This window comes from Bidens hawaiensis, unplaced genomic scaffold (genome assembly GCF_021521415.1).
Source record: "Bidens hawaiensis isolate Kalapana, Puna unplaced genomic scaffold, B.hawaiensis_p1.1 tig00037988_1, whole genome shotgun sequence".
Taxonomy (NCBI): Eukaryota; Viridiplantae; Streptophyta; class Magnoliopsida; order Asterales; family Asteraceae; genus Bidens; species Bidens hawaiensis.
The window spans coordinates 159,048-165,047 of record NW_027496637.1 but is presented as its reverse complement, the minus strand read 5'-3'; positions in this window follow the sequence as shown (position 1 = coordinate 165,047).

Here is a 6,000-nt window from a genome sequence, read left to right as displayed (position 1 = left end):
TATGTGGCGTCCTTTGGGGCGTGGAAGGCACAGAACACCGGCGAGGAGCGCGGACAAGGGGGCGGCGAGGGGGGCTTTGAAATGACCGGCGTCTTTGGGTATAAGTGGTGGGCCATATGTTTTTCTCTCTCCCCCTTCCTCTCATACACACACATACATATATATATACATATATATTGGGGACTCAAGGGGCTTTAAAACATAGCTGGACGTTATGAAGAATGGCCTTGAAGCCCCCATTTCTTACGTGGTGATGACATGGAGCGACTTTAAAGTCTCTCCATAGTGAACAGCCTTATGACATCCTAATTACTTTTTTTATTAGACCACGACATCTACATCAATGGCTATCAATGGGTAAGTAGAAGGTTTTGGAAAAAGTTGGTATCATAGAGGTTTTCTTGCGGGATTTGGGGTTTTTACTCGAGTTTTGGCAAAATGGGTTATTTACTTATTCATTTGGTTTCATAGAAGGTTTTGGAAGATCAGGTTGCTTGAGGTCCATGGATTCTTATTGTCCTTGTAAACGAATGAAAAGATGGAGAGGTGAATAGGTAAAAGATGTAAAAGGTTGGAGATGGTTTGGTTATTAAAAAAAAATCGTTTATTAGAGGGGGCGGGACACTAGTGTGGGTAAGGTTTATGGGTAGTTTACCATATGGCAAATCCATCCCTAACTATATGGGTAGTTTACCAAATTACAGTTTATGGCAAAGGTTTACCGTGTGTTAAACTTTTGAAGAAATTAAAACGTCCATTAATAATCAATTTATTAAATATAAATATCACTAACTCTTCACCATTTTATTCAACATTTCACCATTTTTATTTAATAAACCTTCACCATTTCTATTTACTCAAACCCCCAATTGTTAATTTCTAAGACATATACTCGGCCACACAATCATCTAGAGGACGAGGTGAAGAAAATCGCTATAACCCGCAAACGAGAAATTGCGGAAAAATATAATTGGCCGAAGGATCATATAGTTTAGATATGTTCATGTTTTATTTTTTATTTTTGGTTTTGATCGTCATATTTTATTTTTCTGGATTTCAATTATGTAATATTTTTAATTTTAATAAAATTTTAATTTTAATTACATTTAATTGTTTTGCTTATTTTTAAATCTTAACAAAAAACAAAAAAAAATTAGGGTATTTATGGATATGTGTTTTCAGTTATTTTCTGGTTTGTGAGCACTTGAAGGAAGAAATAAAAGAACAATATATGATTGGCTGGTGAATGAATAGTACCCATAAGTGCCTCTTCCCTTGTTAGAACAATAGAACCCAACGACTACATTTCAAATTCCATCATCACTATCTTGGAAACCCCAACGGCTCATAACGGTGTGTGGTGACCCATGTTGGTGACATAGCAGTGGGTCGCGCCCACTATATACACTTGGTCTAGGTTTGCATAAATGCAAGATGCATTGATAATTGTGTGTAGTTAGGGTTACAAAGGAGTTATCTAGTATTAACTATAACTATATAACAATTACTATGTACAACATGATCCGATATTCCTCCTGCAACTTAACAGTGGTGAGCGACTTGTAGCTTGAAGTGAAAGAACACAAATCTTTGGGTTGGCATCGATTTTGTAAAGGTGTTAACCATTCTATCGTCCATTGGTATAAATTATACACGAATACCCATGTGATAATTCAATTGTCGTTAGTTTCTTGAACACTAATAGTTCGAGAGGTGTTGGGTTATATATCTTAATACAAAGTACTTGTTAGTACGTGGACGAGTAGAGGAAAATAATCTTTGTATCAACACATTAACACTAAAGATATGCTAGCGGGTCCAATGACTAAAGGTCTCCTCCTAATACTTCCTGCGAACTTGTAAGATGGTGCTTGTTCATCCTAAATTTTGTAAAATTTTGTGGCAGGTGCATACGAAATCATTGACTACATATATTGCGTTTTAGAATATAGAATCTAACCCTTCGTTGGTGCTAGCTTCAGTAGTTATCCCTTGAAGCCTCCAAGATGAATTCTATGCCATTTAAAAAGGCCTTTGCTGTTGAATTAATTTCTTTTTCGGGTCACAAGTCGGTGAACCGAGCCTAAGAGGTTTTAACAAGTTGGTTAAAGTCTAAGGGGTATTATGAAACATTCTTCCATTTGCTTGGTGGCCAAGTTCACCTTGCTGCCCAAGTTTACCTTGGTGGCCAAGTTGAGTAGTGGACACATTTTATGCTTGGTGACCAAGTTGGGTTACTAGTATAAATACATGTACAAAGTTAGTGTTAAACACAACATCACAACACAACAACAATCACCACCATCACTACCAAAGATATTGTAATCAGTTTTTTGAGCTATATTTTCTGGTTATAATATAAGTTGGTTATTTTTAAGTTGTTCGTTAATTATCGTTTATCATTCTTGAATTGGTATCAGAGGCCGGTTCAAGAACGCGATAATTAACGGCCAACAAAGAAGGTGTTTCGATCGAACAAGTTGGTTTGATCTCCTGAATAAGTTGTTGTCGTGGTTGATCGAACAAGTTGGTTTGATCTTCCGAAGAAGTTGTTGTCATTGTCGATTGGATAGTTCGTTCAATTGTTGCTTTGTTCAAACAAGTTGGGTTTTGAGTAGCCATGGGTGACACGACTCCACCGCCGCCGCCAAAGGGGAAAGAGAACTGGCCGTCTTCCATTCATTGTCCAATGTTAACTACAACGAACTATACCGTATGGGCCATGAGGATGAAAGTAGTCTTAAGAGTTCACAAAGTTTGGGACACTATCAACTCGGGTGTCTCCGATGAAGACAAAAATGACATGGCTATGGCCTTGTTGTTTCAATCCATACCCGAAACCTTGATCATGCAAATTGGAGATCAAGAAACTGCTAAAGCCATGTGGGATTTGATTAAAACCCGACACTTAGGTGCCGAACGGGTTAGAGAAGCACATCTCCAAACCTTGTCAATGGAATTTGACAATATGAAGATGAACGAGTCAGATTCCATGGATAACTTTGCGGGCAAGTTATCGAGCGTTGCCTCGAAATCCGCGGCTCTCGGTGAAGTTATAGATGAAGCAAGGTTTGTAAAGAAGTTTCTCAAAAGTCTCCCAATATCGAAGTATATTCAGATGGTTGCTTCGCTTGAGCAAGTGTTGGATCTCAATAAAACGGGATTTAAAGATGTTGTAGGTCGACTCCAAGCCTATGAGGAGCGAATCCGAGAAGAAGAAATTCAAGTGGGTGACCAAGGTAAACTTTATTCGGTAAATATGATTCATCAAGTCAAAGAAGTTTTGAATCTAATAGGGGACAAGGACGAGGAGGTCGAGGTCGAGGTCGCGGTCGAGGCCGATTTAATGGCCAAGACCGAACCCCTAATACCGAACAAGGGTCATCAAATCGAGGGAAAATAAAGATGAAGAAAGATCGGTCAAAGATTATATGTTACCGATGTGACCAATTTGGTCACTTTGCATCCGGTTTCCCGGACCGAGTTCAAAAGGGTCAAGAAGCAAACAAGACCGAAGCTCGTGAAAATTTTGATGATGCGGCGTATATGCACCAAGTTGTGTTCTTAAATGAACAAAAACTAATACCAAAGAAATATGAGACCGAGCGGGTCGAAGATGATGTGTGGTATTTGGATAATGAGGCAAGTAATCATATGACAGGAAACCGGTCATATTTTTTAGAATTAAATGAGAACATAACCGGGAGGATTAAGTTCGAAGATGGGTCATTTGTTCAAATCAAGGGAAAAGGCTCAATTCTTTTCCAAGGAAAATCGGGTGACCAAGACTTGCTAACAGAGGTTTATTATATTCCGGAGTTAAAAAATAATATAATAAGTCTCGGTGAAGCAACGGATTCCAGATGCGACATCCGGATGAAGCACGATCTTTTGATCATGTACGATGAGAACGAGAGGTTACTCATGAAGGTCACAAGATCCGCAACCGACTCTATAAAATACGAATGAAGATTGGAGCTCCCGTGTGTTTGCACTCAAAGATCCAAGATGATGCATGGCGTTGGCATGCAAGGCTTGGGCACATCAATTTCGAGTTAATAAAAGTGATGGCTAAGAAGGATCTTGTACGAGGTTTACCTCATGTTGAATACAAAAATCAGTTGTGTGAATCATGTTTGGTGGGTAAACAAACGAGGTGTTCATTTCTGGCCACATCCTCGTTTAGAGCATCCCAACCTTTAGAGTTAGTTCATGGTGATTTGTGCGGTCCAATAACCCCATCCACTATCTCGGGTAATAGGTATGTCTTTGTTGTTATAGACGATTACTCACGATATATGTGGACGTTTTTATTGAAAGAAAAGGGTGAAGCGTTTGAAAGTTTTAAGAGGTTTAAAGCCCTAATCGAGACGGAGGCGGGTTTACCAATGAAAACTCTCTGAACCTATAGGGGAGGAGAATTCACTTCACGTGATTTCAATCGGTTATGCGATGAAAATGGAATTATTCGGCATTTAACCGCCCCGTACACGCCACAACAAAATGGCGTGGTAGAAAGACGAAACCGAACTTTAATGGGGATGGTGCGGATTATTCTAAAGGCGATGCATGTACCGAATTATATGTGGGGAGAAGCGGTCCGACATTCAACCTTTTTAATCAATCGGGTCCCAACCCGAGCCTTGGTTGATCAAACTCCATATGAACGGTCCAAGAAAAAGAAACCGATTATCGAACACGTTCGAGTATTTGGATGCGTGGCGTATGCTAAAGTTGATAGTGTACATCTAAAGAAACTTGATGACAGGTCAAGACAACTTGTTTATCTCGGGCCGGATATTGGTTCAAAAGCATACCGTCTCTTCGATCCAAACACTCGAAAAATAGTTGTTAGTCGAGACGTTGTGTTTGACGAAAACAAAGGGTGGAATTGGGTAAAGAAAGTCGAGAAGAATGACTACGAGCCGGGTATGTTTTCTATTGTTTGGGGGTGCGGTTGATAATGGAACTGGTCAAATCGAGCCCACTATTGAAGAAACTTCGGGAAGCGACCCGGGTAGCCCAAGCTTAGAACTTGCATCATCATTTCAACCTGAGTCCAACGACTCAACCGAACAGAGTCACATCAGGCCTAATTCCTCAACCCACACTCAAGTTCAGTCGATGAGTAATGGGTCACATGTCCATTCGGGTGAAAATGAGACCCAAACGGGTCTAAGACGTTCAACCAGAGTCTCGGTTTTACCAAGAAGATTACAAGAAGATTATATGTTGCATGTTGACTCTGACTATGAGCAATTACTTCTTACAGCAAGTGGTGAACCGATTAGCTATTTTGAGGCTAAGTCGAACCAAGAATGGGTTTGTGCTATGAATACCGAGATCGATTCGATAAACAAGAATAATACATGGAAGTTAGTTGAACTTCTAAAGGGTGCAAAATGTATCGGGTTGAAGTGGGTATTCAAAATCAAACGAAATGCGGATGGAACGATAAACAAGTATAAATCTCGGTTGGTTGCGAAGGGTTATGTGTAACAACCCGGGATCGACTTTGATGATGTTTTCGCTCCGGTAGCTCGAATTGAGACTATTCGGCTACTAATCGCATTAGCCGCATCTAACGGGTGGGAAATCCACCATTTTGATGTAAAAACGGCTTTCTTGCATAGTGAATAGAAAGAAGTCGTGTTTGTTTCACAACCCGAAGGATACGAGAAAAAGGGCGAGGAGGCAAAAGTTTACAAGTTGTCAAAGGCCTTGTACGGGTTAAGGCAAGCTCCCCCGAGCTTGGAATACAAAACTTGATAACATCCTACGAGACATGAAGTTTCAAAAATGTTCCAAGGAACAATCGGTTTACCGAAAGACGGATGGGAAACATTTTTTGAACGCAGCCGTGTATGTGGATGATTTATTTGTGACAGGTACAAACTCGAGTATAATTTCCAATTTCAAGAAGGGTATGGCGACCAAGTTTGAGATGTCGGATCTCGGGAAGTTAGCATACTATCTTGGAATCAAAGTATTTCAACGAAA